Below are 14,566 nucleotides of genomic sequence, written 5' to 3' on the forward strand. Positions count from 1 at the left end.
TTTAAAAGAAACTAGTAACTCAAGTTTTCAAATAATTGTAGTGGAGTAAAAGTACAATATTTGCCTCTGTGATGTAGTGGAGTAGAAGTAAAAGTACTGAAAATTGGAAATACTCCAGTAAAGTAAAAAATACCTCAAAATCGTACTTAAAGGGATACTTCACTCTCGGGCCGGGGACACATTTAAAAAAAATATTAAAAATAAATGAAAAAAGTTATGGAAAATTCATGGCCCCCTCACACATTAGTAGGACACTGCGTGTCGTGAGGGGGCCATGAATTTTCCATAACTTTTTTCATTTATTTTTAATATTTTTTTTAAATGTGTCCCCGGCCCGAGAGTGAAGTATCCCTTTAAGTACAGTACTTGATTATACAGTATGTACTTCCATATTTGGCTGTAGCTGCATTGGGAACTCCTTATATGGTTATGGCTGAGTCATAGTGACATGAGCGTGATGATGATGGTCCGCTCGCAGGCTCACCGCCCCTCCCATCAGCCAATTTTAGTATGTTTTCATAACAATAATAAAAAAGGAACGTGGTTTTCTGCCCGAAACCAACGTTATACGTCATTTATCCTATCACCAACACTTCATCTAATTAACATTCCTCATAGGTGGCCATACCAGCCAGTGTAATTGCTTTTAATTCTTTTTTCTACTTCTTGTAAATGGATTCCCTTTAATTGCTCCGAAATTGAATCAGGCTGGGGTGGCAGCTCACAAAGCCCTTTCTTTTATTGGAGATAAAGTTTTATGTGACGAAAAACAAGGCACTTCATTTATTTACTTGTTTGGTGCCAGAGGGTCTGTAATGTATCAGGTGGAACGTGAGATTACGAGTGAGAGCGAGCTATATGCCGTAAAAATTGTTTATTAAAACCTTGTGCATGAGGAAGCTGTGGGTATCTGGAGCCGTGGTGTGAATTTGTCGCTGTCGGGTGGAAACCTTGCATGTCAAAAAAACGTGAAAATAGCCGATCTAGGAGCTCAAAACACAATGCATTGTGAGCTTGTAGATCCGCTATTTTCACTACTTTTTGTGCCACACTCTTGTAGGATGAAGTAGGTGCATTCATTTACGAAAAAAATTGTTGAAATATGGAGATACAAGGTTTCTGCCTAACAGAGACAAAATGGTGTCAGTGCCAGTGATGAGGTCTGTCTGTAGATCTGTTTTTTTCCACTACTTGTGAACAACATTAAAAAGTTTAAATATGGAGATACGAGGTTTCAGCCCGACAACAGCGAATTGCTTTTGGCACACTGTGTGTGTGTGTGTGTGTGTGTGCGTGCCTGTGTGTGTGTGTGTGTGTGTGTGTGTGTGTGTGTGTGTGTGTGTGTGTGTGTGTGTGTGTGTGTGTGTGTGTGTGTGTGTGTGTGTGTGTGTGTGTGTGTGTGTGTGTGTGTGTGTGTGTGTGTGTGTGTGTGTGTGTGTGTGACAGTGACGGAATGGTGGAGAGAAGCCTTCCTCTCTGAGTCATGTCAGTCAGCTGATTGGCAGATTGTCTTTGTGTGATGTCATTTGTTTTCGTTGGTCACGCTGCTCTGCTCTCTGTCTCTCTCTCTCCCTTTCTCTCTCTCTCTCTCTCTCTCTCTCTCTCTCTCTCTCAACACAACAAGGCCTTGCATTTGTCACTCCTTTTGTTAGAAGCTTCAAAGATAGGACTGGGTTCAGTGGGTTGTTCCTCCTGTCTGTACTAATGAATGATAGCCTACTGTCTTTATACATTTCTGGATGACAGACAAATGCTGTATGGATTATGTCCTTCATGTGGTGCCTTAATAACTGATGTGGTCATCAAAATGTTATGAACTCAGACACGGGTCTCCTCTCTCTCTCTCTCCACCCACAGACACCAGCTTGTGAACTTTTGACACCGTGACAGAGCTCTCAGTGCAACAGGCAAGCAGCCCCCACCCTCTGGAACCCTCTGTCCCCTACAGAGGATTCACAACGCCTCAACACCAAGTGGACACATAATTGTAAGTCAGCCCTGGAAAAGCATCTGTTCACCAAATGATTTTTGTCTGCTAGTTTTGTTTTGTTTGTCTAGTCTACTCACTTGTTTGTTTGTTACCTTTCCTTGTATTGTGCCTTTGGGTCTCTTGAAAAGCGCTATATAAATGCAGTGGTAACTAAGTACATTTACTCAAGTACTGTACTTAAGTACAATGTTGAGTAATTTTTTTACTTTACTGGAGTATTTGAAAACTTTAGTTACTTCATAGATTTGGATTATTATTACAAAACATACATTCCGGCCATTTGAAAATAGCCGATCTACAAGCTCTCAATGCGTCGCTTGTGAGCTTGTAGATCGGCTCTTTTCAAAAGATTTTTTATACATTTGAAAATTCGAAATGGGACATTCTGCATAATGAGTACTTTTACTTTTGGTACTTTAAGTACATTTTGATACAAATACTTTTGTACTTTTACTCAAGTACATTTTGAATTCTGGACTTTTACTTAACAGAGTAACAGAGTATTTCTATATTTCAGTATTGATGTTTTTACTTAACTCCACCACTGCTTTTCCTTGTATTGTGGCCTTGGGTCTCTTGAAAAGGCGCTATAAATGTAACCACTTGAACCTCAGCATCCATATGCTGTTGTATTCTTTGTGCTATTGTGTTGAGTGTTGTGTTGGCTATTTTTTGGCAAAGGGATTTGGTGTAGAGGGGAAAAAAGAGCGCCCCAAGAACAGTGCAAACTCAGGTCAGGTTTTACAAAGCTATAGAGGGATTCTGTATATCGATTCATTCTCTTTTGTGTCGTTGCCAATTCCACTACATGGAATGATTTCTGAGGTTGTTTTTCCCGTTCAGGTTAAACTACAGCAAGATAAAAAAAACATGGCAGGCTGCATAAGGAGGACCTTATAGTACACCGTGATGTCAGCAACACAGCCACGGCTAATACAACCAATAAAGTGTTAGATTACGTATGACAATACTGTTGACTAACACTTGCTTTGCTTTGCTAATTATTTAGGGGCCAACAAGTTGAGTTGAACCACTGATCTTGCCATAGGGTCAAGTGGTTGAGCTAACATTGATGTTTACAGTGTAGTCAGTGAAGCCTTCTTGGTAAAAGAGCACATACAGTGAAGAGGCCATTTCAAAGACTCAGGAAGTGGGATCTCATAGGAAGACGTGCCCCGTAAACTTAAATCAACAGGATATGGCTGATTCATAGTGTACAGTCTTCTGTAACCAAACGTAACATTTCGGACGGACTACGATGTTTTCTCAGTGACCGGGCATTCTTGCTCTTCCTCTCTCACTCCGCTTCCTCCGGCAACCTGTTCTCTCTCTCCCTCTCCTCCATTATTTTACACTTTGGCTATTCAAAAATAGCAGATAAACAAGCTCATAGCGCGGCACCGAGTGCCGCGCTATGAGCTTGTAGATCTGCTATTTTTGAAAAATCGTGAAAATGTGTGCAAATCTTTGAATATTTATTATTTTAAAGCAAACATTTTTTATCTCAAATCTTTGCTTCCGGGGGGGTCCCTGGAACAAACTATTTTGCGATGGGCGTCGGCGGCCATCATTTTGGGGGTCCTTGACATGAAAAAGTTTGAGCACCACTGATATAGAAACATACGTTTTTCAGAAAACTGTTGGGATTTAGAAAACATTTGTAGAATCGGCTTCAGGTCTTAATGCGTTTTTTAAAAAAAAACTTGAGTATTTCTACTTTGTGGAATTGCTAAGTTTACTTATACGGAGAAAAAACATCTGATTTCTTCTTGGAGACGAGTTGAAGTGGATCAAGCGCTCCACATCCGCCTCTGTAAAGGTATCACTGCAGTGATCTGTGATCAAGGCATGCATGTGAGTAAATACTGTAATCTAATCATCATAACCCCCCCCCCCCTCCCCTCGTTCCAGGAAACGGTCATGTAAACATACAGTAAATAGCACGCTGTATGATCCTCTGACATGTAACCCAAAACCCACTTTCCGAGGGCCTTTTCACTGCTTTCTGTAGGTCAAATGGATCAGATTAGCAGGGCTAGGCTGGCTGGCTGTCTGGTTGGCTGGCGGCAGACCAACGGACAGAGACCAACATTTGGATGTTACTAGAAACAAGCCGTTGATGATGGAAAAAGCTGTTTATCCCTCTACACCCCCCTGGGTTTTGTTGTGTATGGGGGTGGAACATGAACTTTGCTTTGTCTCAGCCCTCTGAGCAACATTGAAGAAAAGGAACTTGCAGCCGATCTACAAGCAAGCTCCCAACCCGTTGCTTCGCGACACGTTATGTCCGATGTACTGTACTACATATGGATGATTTTGATGCTTCATTAACTCATTTAGCTGGTGACCCCCTGGAACGCCCTCAATGACCCCTGGGGGACCCCGGCCCCGCCACTTTGAGAACCCACTGACCCAGAGCAATGCCTTGATTCCGGTTCAGCTAACACATTACATACTGTACGTACGTATGTCCTGCCATGGTGCTTCATCTGAAACAGGACGTGGTGACTCAGCATAATAATGTCAGCCTGTCCAGTCTGCTTAATGCAGTGACATTGGTGACACTATTGATTTTTCTCTTCATAAAACCTGCTGAGCCAGGAGACCGTTATTCATCATCAAATCATTATGGATAAAGGACAACTCATGAAGGATAAGGATATTTTTCATTGAATATAAAATGAGCAATATATTTGTTATGGTTTGGCAATGAATTGGATCTGCTTTTAGGTACTCTGATAAAGCGAATCTCCCAACCATAGGGACTCTGCTGTACATAAACAGCAGATCCAAAACAGGTGGTAACTTGGGTGTTGAAGGGTGAGCTGCAATGTTTTTAGCAAGACAGCAGCGGTGAGAGCAGCAGCATGAGCAGCAGCAGCAAAAGCAAGCAGGGATGAGTAGTGCAAACTTCCAGTTTAGATAGAGCGGTCTGAAAATGAAATGAGTGTGTGATTGGATGAATGGATGTGAACGTGGAGCTGAGGCGGCCCAATTCCAAAAGGACCCTTGCTGATCTGTAACTGTGAGAGCTATGGGGGTCTTTGAAATGTAAAAGTTTGAAAACCACTCTCATAGTAATCTCTCAAGACTTAGATTCTGCTAAGAGCTCAATCCGTCAGCACCACCACTGCCCTAAACATGTAATATTGTTTATAAACACACACGCACCCGGCAGGAAGTCGAGTAAGAAAGGGGAGGAGCCAAACCGAGGGGAGAAATATTTGTTTCCTCTTTTCTTTTTTTGCTAATGGGTTCCCAGATTGCTCTCATAGATACATCATAGGTGACTGACGTCACAGGCGGGTCACAAGAAGTCTGAGATCCACATTGGAACCACGCCATTCCCATATGGATCCTAAGATCAACATGATTTTAAACCTAACTGATTGGTTAGTGAGGGGGGGATCGCAAAACTCCATCCATCAAACATGATTTATCGAAGCTACAATTTGGGAAATTGGATGGACTAACACGTTTCACAACTGTAATGGAGATATCTTGAAAGCGCCATCATCTAAAATGCCACAACATCATTAACATTAGCCAAATGTGCCCGGTGAACCGGAGCAACCGCTTAATCACATTTCACAGTATTTGCCACTTCGCAGTTCATCATCATCATGAAGTGAAATACAGCAGTTAACTTGATTCCATTACATCGTTCGTCTCCATTAGTGGTTTGGAACACCATTCACCTCCCCTTCTCTAAATATGTGTGTGCCTATACTACTGATAGGTCTTCCTGGTGGGTCTGTCTTATATGTTCATTGTCCACACAATTGTTTAAGTCAGTGGTTCTCAATCTGCTCTGGATCAGGACAGACCCACTTGTTTTTTGGGCTGCCGTGTTAAGTGGTTATAGATGGGTGTGTACCGGGCAGAGTGCATTTTCAGAGCATGTTTATTCTAATGATCAATCAATCGATTGTGGTTCCGGCTTGGATCAATGGAACTAACACAGTACATTTAGTTTCTATTTATCGCCATCACAATGAAAACGATTTTTTTCCCCCAAGGTTTTAAAGGACAAAAATACCATGACATTTGTTTTTACAATATTTGTTTTATATTAATGTTATCCAGTTATTTTGGGGGCCCACTTGCAATACCCTCACGGCCCACCAGCGGTTCCGGAGCCACAGTTTGAGAACCACTGGTTTTAAGCTCAACTAGAGTGTGTGTGTGTGTGTGTGTGTGTGTGTGTGTGTGTGTGTGTGTGTGTGTGTGTGTGTGTGTGTGTGTGTGTGTGTGTGTGTGTGTGTGTGTGTGTGTGTGTGTGTGTGTGTGTGTGTGTGTGTGTGTGTGTGTGTGTGTGTGTGTGTGTGAGAGAGAGTCAGTTTTGGGGCGTGTGTGTGCACGCTGCTGTCAGAGACTCACATACTACCTGTCAGAGGGATTACTGGTGTGGATCATTGGCGCGCGCGGTAAACAAAAGATCCACGCGCCTCTCTGAAGACAGGAGATAAGAACACACAGCAGGGAGGAGGAGGAGAAGCAGAGGTGGGAGGGAAGGGGGAGGGAGCGCCCCAGATCATATGGGGCCATGCTTATACTGACATGCGGCGTATTTCACTCAACTATCTGATAAGAGTTGTTTTACGATACCGATACCAGTATCGGAAAAGCTGCCGATACTGCTTAAAATGCTGTTATCAACATCGGCGGGTATATGCCAGTGTATGCCGTTCCCATACCACGTCATTTATCACATGATGATATTTCATTTACAGTCATATTTTGAATGCTTCATCAGTTGATGTTGATGTTATCAGAATCGGTATCGGGAAGGAAAAACTGGTACAGTATCTATCGGTACATCTCGACTTATCTGTGTCATCCGCTTTCTGTCGAGCAGAGAGCACGGACCCTTCCGTACGCTACGCAGCGGAGGAGGATGGCTTATTTTCCATTCAGGCTGTCCGCCTGCAGTGTGCATGTCATGCAAGGATGAACAAACACACTGGCACGCTGCGCCTCGGCACAGGCATGCAATTACTTGTGTTGTCACCCACGCAGCTTTTTATTTTTTTCATGGAGTGATTCAAGCAGCGAGCTTATGTAGCGTTCAAGAATGCTCTCTCCGGAAATCCAGGAAACAAACAAAAATGCTCAGACAGTCACTGACACTAAACACCTACAATTGCATGTTGTTGGACCGTGATGGTGCATTAATGCAGTAACTTTTGAGAGCGTACAAATGGAACCAAATGCGGTTCATGCTGGTGTCGTGTCACCCATCCAAAACTAGCTGATCTACAAGCCCACTACGCATCGCGCTGCGATGCGTTGTGAGCTTTTAGATCAGCTATTTTAGGAGCACGACGTGATGTGCAACCAAGAATAAATCAGGCATTAGTGGCGTGACCCTGGCATATTTTCTGAGTGTATAGATTGACATTAAACACCGTTCCCTGAGCAGGTAAACAAAGGCAGCAGTTTGGGCTACACAGAAGTATGATTCTATAACAGGATTTTGGATCATTAAACCCAAATTATACTTTTTAGTTTTATGCTGGTGTCACCCACCCAAAAATAGCTGATCTACATGCTCACAACGCATTGTGCTGTGATGCGTTGTGAGCTTTTAGATCAGCTATTTTAGCAATGTGCAACCAAGAATAAATCGGGCATTAGTGGCATGACCCCGGCATATTTTCTGAGCATAGATTGACATTAAAGGCAATAACAACAACAGACCAGAGGATCACGCCATGGGCTCTCTCTAAGGGTCAGGAAAACGTGGCGGCTCAAAGAATGTCATTAATACCATGTCTGGATTATGAAAATCCCGAGGCCGGGCCGGTCGCCCCAGCCCGGCCCCCGGCGCTCCAGGGTTTGCAGATTACTGCTGTTCCAGCCGCCAGGAAAAGTACAGAGACAATGAAGATTTTTGTTCTCCGTCAGAACAGTGACAGTACCGCTCGCTGTAACAATGGAAGCACTCAGTTCTAACCATGGGGTCAGGAGGGATTAGACAAGAGAGACGGCCCTGGCAGCCCACAGAGTGAGTCCAACGATCCCCACACAATCCCCCCAGAATCAGACAGGATTTGGCTTAGATTCTGACATCACAAGGCTCCCAATTAGCCCATTACCATTGGGGTTCGTCGTCGGATGAAACGGGCTGACGTTCTCACACTGGTTAGCGTTTTACAAAGATACTGCAATCGCGACGGTAAGAAAGAAATCCTGGTCGCTGTGTGATATTTCCGATAACGAAACATATGGCAATCTCTCTCTTTCTCTCTATCTCAAACTAGTTTAAATATGTGTGCCTACTGCTGATATACTTCTATTTATCGGTATCACGACACATACAATTGGATCGGTCAAAATCCTGGTCGCCGTGATTCAATTTCCGATAACGAAACATACGCCGATATTTCCCTGCGTTGAATAAGTATTAACCAGATACTGTATCTCTTTATTGCATCCAACACAGGCCAAGGAGAGCACAGGCTTTCTGTGTAGGGTTTATCTGGCTACATCAGTGATAAATGAACTGTCGAAACAACATAGCATCAACCACTTTGTATTTTCAACACTATACCTGAAGATATTTTACGGTAAATAGAGTTGGGAGAGTTGGGAGAACTGACCCAAGCACAAAACAGAGGGTATAAGCCAGTGGTTTTCAACCAGTGGTCCGCGGACCACCTGTGGTCCTTCAGGGGGTTCCAGGTGGTCCCCAGCTAAATGATGGAGAGTTGCTAACCAAATGGATCTTTAACTCTTGAGAGCCTAAAATGAAACCAAATGGACCCTTACGGGTCCATTTGGTTTCATTTTTACGCTCTCAAGAGTTAAATTATTGCTAAGCATCTGCATTACTTAATTAAATAATTGTTATTTTGATCAACGTTTGCCTGTTGTCTCTCCTATGGTACCAAGTACCAACATCAATACAGCATGGAATTGTGGACACAATCGTATCCAATGACAACAAAATATTCTAAGTTTGGGGTCTGAGAGGCTAAATCTCATCAAATGGTGGTCCGTGGCTCAAATGCCGGATTAATAATGGACCTTGATATGAAACGGGTTGAAAACCACACTGGTATAAGCCTATACTGTTTGCAATGATTACCTGAAACCTGCTAGCAATAGAACGCTTCTTCACATATACAGTATGTGTACTTGCTGTATGAGAGCAGTGACAGCCAGCCTCTTTGCTATCTCAGTACGCTTAGACGACTCCAGGGCATGTTTATCTGGAAAGACTCATTTCCTGCAGCTTATGCTCACATCAGGCAAGCCCTCCAATCATCTCACGCTTCATTCCTAATGACAGTGAACAAGGGCTGTGGGGCTCGTGTGCATCCAATACCCATGCGTTAAACAATAGGAGCTCTGCCAAACCTTTAGACACATCCCTGCATGATGGATGATCCGAAAATAAACCCTGGGTATACTCTCTCAAACACGATCATGTTCCTATTATAAGATCATCTATCTTCTGGTCTTTTCAAGATCTAGGATCATTATTGCCACAGATAAGGATTGATTCATTGATTGAATACTTTATTCGACAGACAGTGACAGTGTACCTTATGTGGATTTATGTGGACATTTTGCACCTTAATCCCATGTACAACGCACTGACTGTTTTTGTCGCATTCCTTAGCCGATAATTTGATGACCACCGGACCGGTAGGCAGCGGTTCCGGTAGGAGACACAAAGGAGACTCTTTGTGTCTCCTACCAGAATCGCTGCCGGTCATTAAATTATTGGCTTAGGAAATAAGCCAATAATTGAAAATAACAACACGATGGAAACTATGCACAAAAACAAATTTCACCCAATTTTTACTTCTGTAAACCTGTGATGTGACAATAAAGCTGATTCAGAAATGTTAACAGCACGTACGTACAGTCAGACGTTATGGCTGAAAGGATAAGGGGATTATGCTTTCGCCCCAGTTTTTTCTTGTATATGTCTATAAACATAGTGTGTGGATAAGAGTCATATTTTCTACCCTATGGCAGCCATAATGAAGAAATGATTGAGCCAGTTGTTGATGCTGCTGAGTAATGCTGACACAAGCCTAGTGTTAATGCCTCGAGATCAACAGTTCTGGTAATGAGGGCAGCTGAGCTGACAAAGATATTTTTAATTCTCAAAACCAACCTTTTCTGGATCACTGCCCACTTGAAAATCTCAAAAGCGTTGGCAGCCACACCCATCATCTGACCACTTTACACAGCGGTGCATTTTCAGAGCATGTTTATTCTAATGATCAATCAATGGATTGTGTTTTGGCTTTGGATCAATGGAATCAGCGTAGTATACTTTAACCCATTTAAACCGGGAAATAATCTGTGTCTTGTAGATCTGCTATTTTTGAAAAAGAAATTGTGTAAATGTGTGCAAATCTTTGAATATATATACATTTTTAACTCAAATCTTTGCTTCTGGGGGGGGGTCCCTGGAACAAAATATTTTGGGATGGGCAGGTCTGCGGACCACTGATATGACAGCAACATATATTTTTTTTCTTAAACTGACATGTGTAGAATCCCCAGTAGCAAAGATTTGAGTTGAAAATGTTCGCTTTAAAAAAACATATATATTCAAAGATTTGAAAACTTTTCCCACAATTTTTCAAAAAAGATTGCAGATATACAAGCTCATAGCACGGCACTCGGTGCAGTGCTATGAGCTTGTATATCTGCTGTTTTTTAATAGTATAAAATAATAGTTATAGCTAAATGACATATTCCCGGATTGAATGGGTTAAGTTCCTAGTTATCTGTGTAGGAATTAAACTAAATTTTCCCCCCACATGTTGGTAGTGGCCACTATATGCTTACTCCATTTTGAGGCCACATGTCAAGTGGTATAATAGTAGACTGACCATGCTGCAAGAGAAATGTGCACGGTCCTGTCTGCATACCACAGCATCACAGGATATGATACATTATGACATCATACCCATAGTCAGCATGGTCCGGCCACAAAAACAAAAAAAAAGAAAATCGAGGAAAGTCCCTTACAATTATATACCAGTGATTCTCAACCCAGCAAAACACTAAGGCTTTAATGATAATATAACATTAAATCATATTTGTGCCCCCCCCCCCCCTTCTTTCTTTTCTTTCTCCTTCTGGAAACGATCAAAACGATGGAGCTTTGCACAAAAACGAATTTCACCCACTGTTTTACACCTGAAAAACCTGTGATGTGACAATAAAGATGATTCTGATTCTGATACCGATAAATAGGACATTTATGTTAGTTCCGTTGATCCAAGCCAGAACACAAACACATGCTCTGAAAATGCCACCCATCTGACCTCTTAACAACTTGGGCGCCGGCGAACACTTTTGAGATGTTCAAGTGGGCCCCCGAGGTTGAGAATCACTGCTATAAAATGTCACAACCGTGCATATATGCTGGAGCTGAAAAGGAGCTGCAGCCTTATACCAGATGAGAACGGCACAGAGCAGAGGAATACACTTCAAAAGAAGGGATTTGCAATCATAAATCTGGTACCAGAGCATGTAGCAAAATGTCATCTTCCCTTCTCTTCATAACAGAGGATGTGAAAACACACAGACGGAACTAAACCTTTCTGGTTGACCAGTTCTCAGTTCCCACCAAAGCCTTTTCCCAGCAAACTGGCAGGATGAAACAAAGCAGGTTATGTTTTCAAAGGGGTCAGAGGATTCCTTAATAATGTAGACTAGTCAACCACCATATTGGTCACTATAAGCCTTAATATTAAAGGATCTACACCATGAATTATTTTATTTTTTAAATATTTAATATCATATTGTTTATGTCCCTCAAACGTTTTTCAAAAGGTTTGAGCCTAAATCAAGCCTCAGATATACTCATTCCAACTAACTTCTCTCTGGCTTATAAAGCACTTTCACCTGCAATACCACATTGTCCTGTTTGGCACAGGGCGCTATTGAGCCAGTTTGTATGCATGTTATCTCCTGGTTCTGTGTGGAAAATAAATACATATATATATATATATATATATATATATATATATATATATATATATTATTATTATTTTTTGTTGGAACTGAAAAAACTGGAGGGATTTTACCAGACGTGACGTCACGTCTGGGTGAAAATCAGTTTGGTCTGTTTTGAGACCAATTTACAGAAAACCCCAGATATGCTGTGAAAGCCTGAGTGTTCAAACTGGGGTATTTTTTGGGATAGAAGAGCGGTAGGGGAGACCAAAAACACACAAAAAAGAAGGAAAAGTTAAAATTCATGGTGTAGTCCCTTTAAGTTTAATAATGTCTTTGTTGACTTACAGGCAAATTAGACTGTTGGTAATTCACACCGCAACCGCTTAACGGTATTGTCTCGTCGCAAATATTTTGGTCTGAACCAGGCTTTTAGAAGATACCAGATACTGAGAGTCTGTCTGTAACATGACCAGCCAATTTCCTTTTAAATGAACTTGATGCTTTTGCTGTGTATGGAAACTAAACAGTTCCACAGACAAGACTGGCTTCATATTATGGTCCCATGAAATCATTCTACATGGGAACATTTCACACAGACCCCTTTTTCTGTTCCGCGTTAAACCTTTTTTTGGGGGGGAGTAAGAGGCTGAGGTCTAGTGCATTTACAATTCATTCATTCAGAGGTGTGATGATCGTTAACTGTGAGGTTACATCACACTGCCTGCTGTTTTGCTGTTTTTCTGTCCAGCCGAGGTGAAGTCACTTCCCCCACCATCATTGTTTGCATCGAGTTTTCCTCCAGAAATAGCACTGGGCTCACTGGGTGTCAGAGACACACGCCTACCAATGCATGAGGTATACATAATGGTTAAACCACATGAACCCTTTTAGCCTCTCTATTCTGGACATATGTCATAATAGGCGACAATTCAGGGGAAAAAACAAGCCGATCTACAAGTTTTGGACGAAGAGATTTGGGGAGAAGGGAGGGGGCCGAGTACAGACCCCCTGGGGGACCTCCGCCCGGTCAGTGAAGTATATAGGGTTTTTAAGTGGCTATAATTCCCATGCAAATCACTGTGGGGTGGACTTACAGATACTCATCCAACCTAATATTATGTAAACAATGATGACATCTCTGTTATAGTATCAGTGGGAGTCAGAGTTGACAGGAAAAGGCTGGATTGAACTGTTTCCAAACAGGGTTACGACTTTTCCCGACTCTGTCTGCCTCTATACAGTATGTGGGTGTTTCTCTCTCTCTCTCTCTCTCTCTCTCTCTCTCTCTCTCTCTCTCTCTCTCTCTCTCTCTCTCTCTCTCTCTCTCTCTCTCTCTCTCTCTCTCTTTCTGTCTGTGTGTGTGTCTCTCGTTGGCTCTCTCTGGTTCTCATAGTCCAGCTAATTTTATAACCTCAGTGTTTGGCTGTACAAACCGCAGCTCACACACAGGATGTGATCTGAATGGTTTCTCTTCCTGCTTTGTTGGACAGTCGTCTTCTGAGTCAACCTGCGTACGATGACTAACAGCTGAATCTGAGAGAGAGAGAGGGGGCGGGGGTGTTAGAGCTGGGCAATTAAACGGAAATAGCTAAACCGGAATTTAGAACCTCTAACCAACGTAATGTTGCCCATGTAAGTTAATTGAATAATGGAGTAGCAGGGTTTTCTATGATATATAATATATAGCCTATCATAGAAAACCCTGCTACTCGATCACATTCTTATTTATTATATAATATCAACAAACTTTTGTTTTTAAATAATTGACTAAATTGATTAGTCTGATTAACCACTTAACCCTGTATTATATAGCACTTTGTTGTACAATGGTGGCGTGCAAAATATTGTAGATCTACAATCTGCTATTTTCACTATTTCTTTATTTTTTATAATTCTTCATGAATCGTAAACGAGGCAAAAGTTAGAAATAACTGTAAAGCCTACAGCCCTATAGCTCATACGTCTAGTATTGACAAGGATAAAGATAGAGCAGGTGGTATATGGGATGACATGAATTTCATCATACGGTTTATTATAGTGGAGGCCTCCTGCCAGACTGTGTATATCCTGTGACCCCCCAACCTTCTCAATCTGTCAGTCTCTCTCTCAGCTAAGGGGTGCATGGCCTGAAAAACGTTGAAGACCCCCTGCGCCAGACCACAGCTTGTACAGTACATCATACCCCCGTGTAATCGTGTTAATGTAATGTCTTAATCATCTCAGACAGACAGTTGTGACCTTCTGGTCTATGGGGTAATGAAGATGTTGAAAGGAACATAATGGCTCTCTCTCTCTCTCGCTCTCTCAGTGTCTCTCTCCCTCTCTCTCTCTCTCTCTCTCTCTCAGTCTCTCAGTCTATCAGTCTCTCAGTCTCTCAGTCTCTGTCTCTCTCTCTCTCTCTAGCACGTAAAACATCTCTGTTCCTAGACAAGGCGCAGACAGACAAGACATATAGCCTTGGGCTACAACCAGTTACACACACACTCACACTTAGATATGCACACACATCACACATATCTCACACACACACACATCACACCAAACGCGCATGCACAGCATGGAGGGATCCGGAGGTCGTTTTTTATTTATATTTTCACTGTGTGTGTGTGGGCGTGCTTATGTGTGTGCATTAATAAGAGAGAG

The 14,566-nt window shown here is 42.2% G+C and overlaps 1 protein-coding gene across 4 annotated transcripts in view; it reads left to right on the top strand.

The window, feature by feature from the left end:
- ptprea (protein tyrosine phosphatase receptor type Ea) overlaps positions 1–14,566 on the top strand; it is a 122,981-nt gene that overhangs the window by 32,370 nt on the left and 76,045 nt on the right. For all 4 annotated transcript variants that reach the window (XM_080456077.1, XM_080456078.1, XM_080456079.1 and 1 more), the window contains exon 2: positions 1,858–1,987. The gene's annotated coding sequence lies outside the window, so the exon portion shown is untranslated. The remainder of the gene's footprint in view (positions 1–1,857; positions 1,988–14,566) is intronic.

This window comes from Gymnoscopelus braueri (assembly GCF_963280865.1).
Source record: "Gymnoscopelus braueri genome assembly, chromosome: 17".
NCBI classification, from domain to species: Eukaryota; Metazoa; Chordata; class Actinopteri; order Myctophiformes; family Myctophidae; genus Gymnoscopelus; species Gymnoscopelus braueri.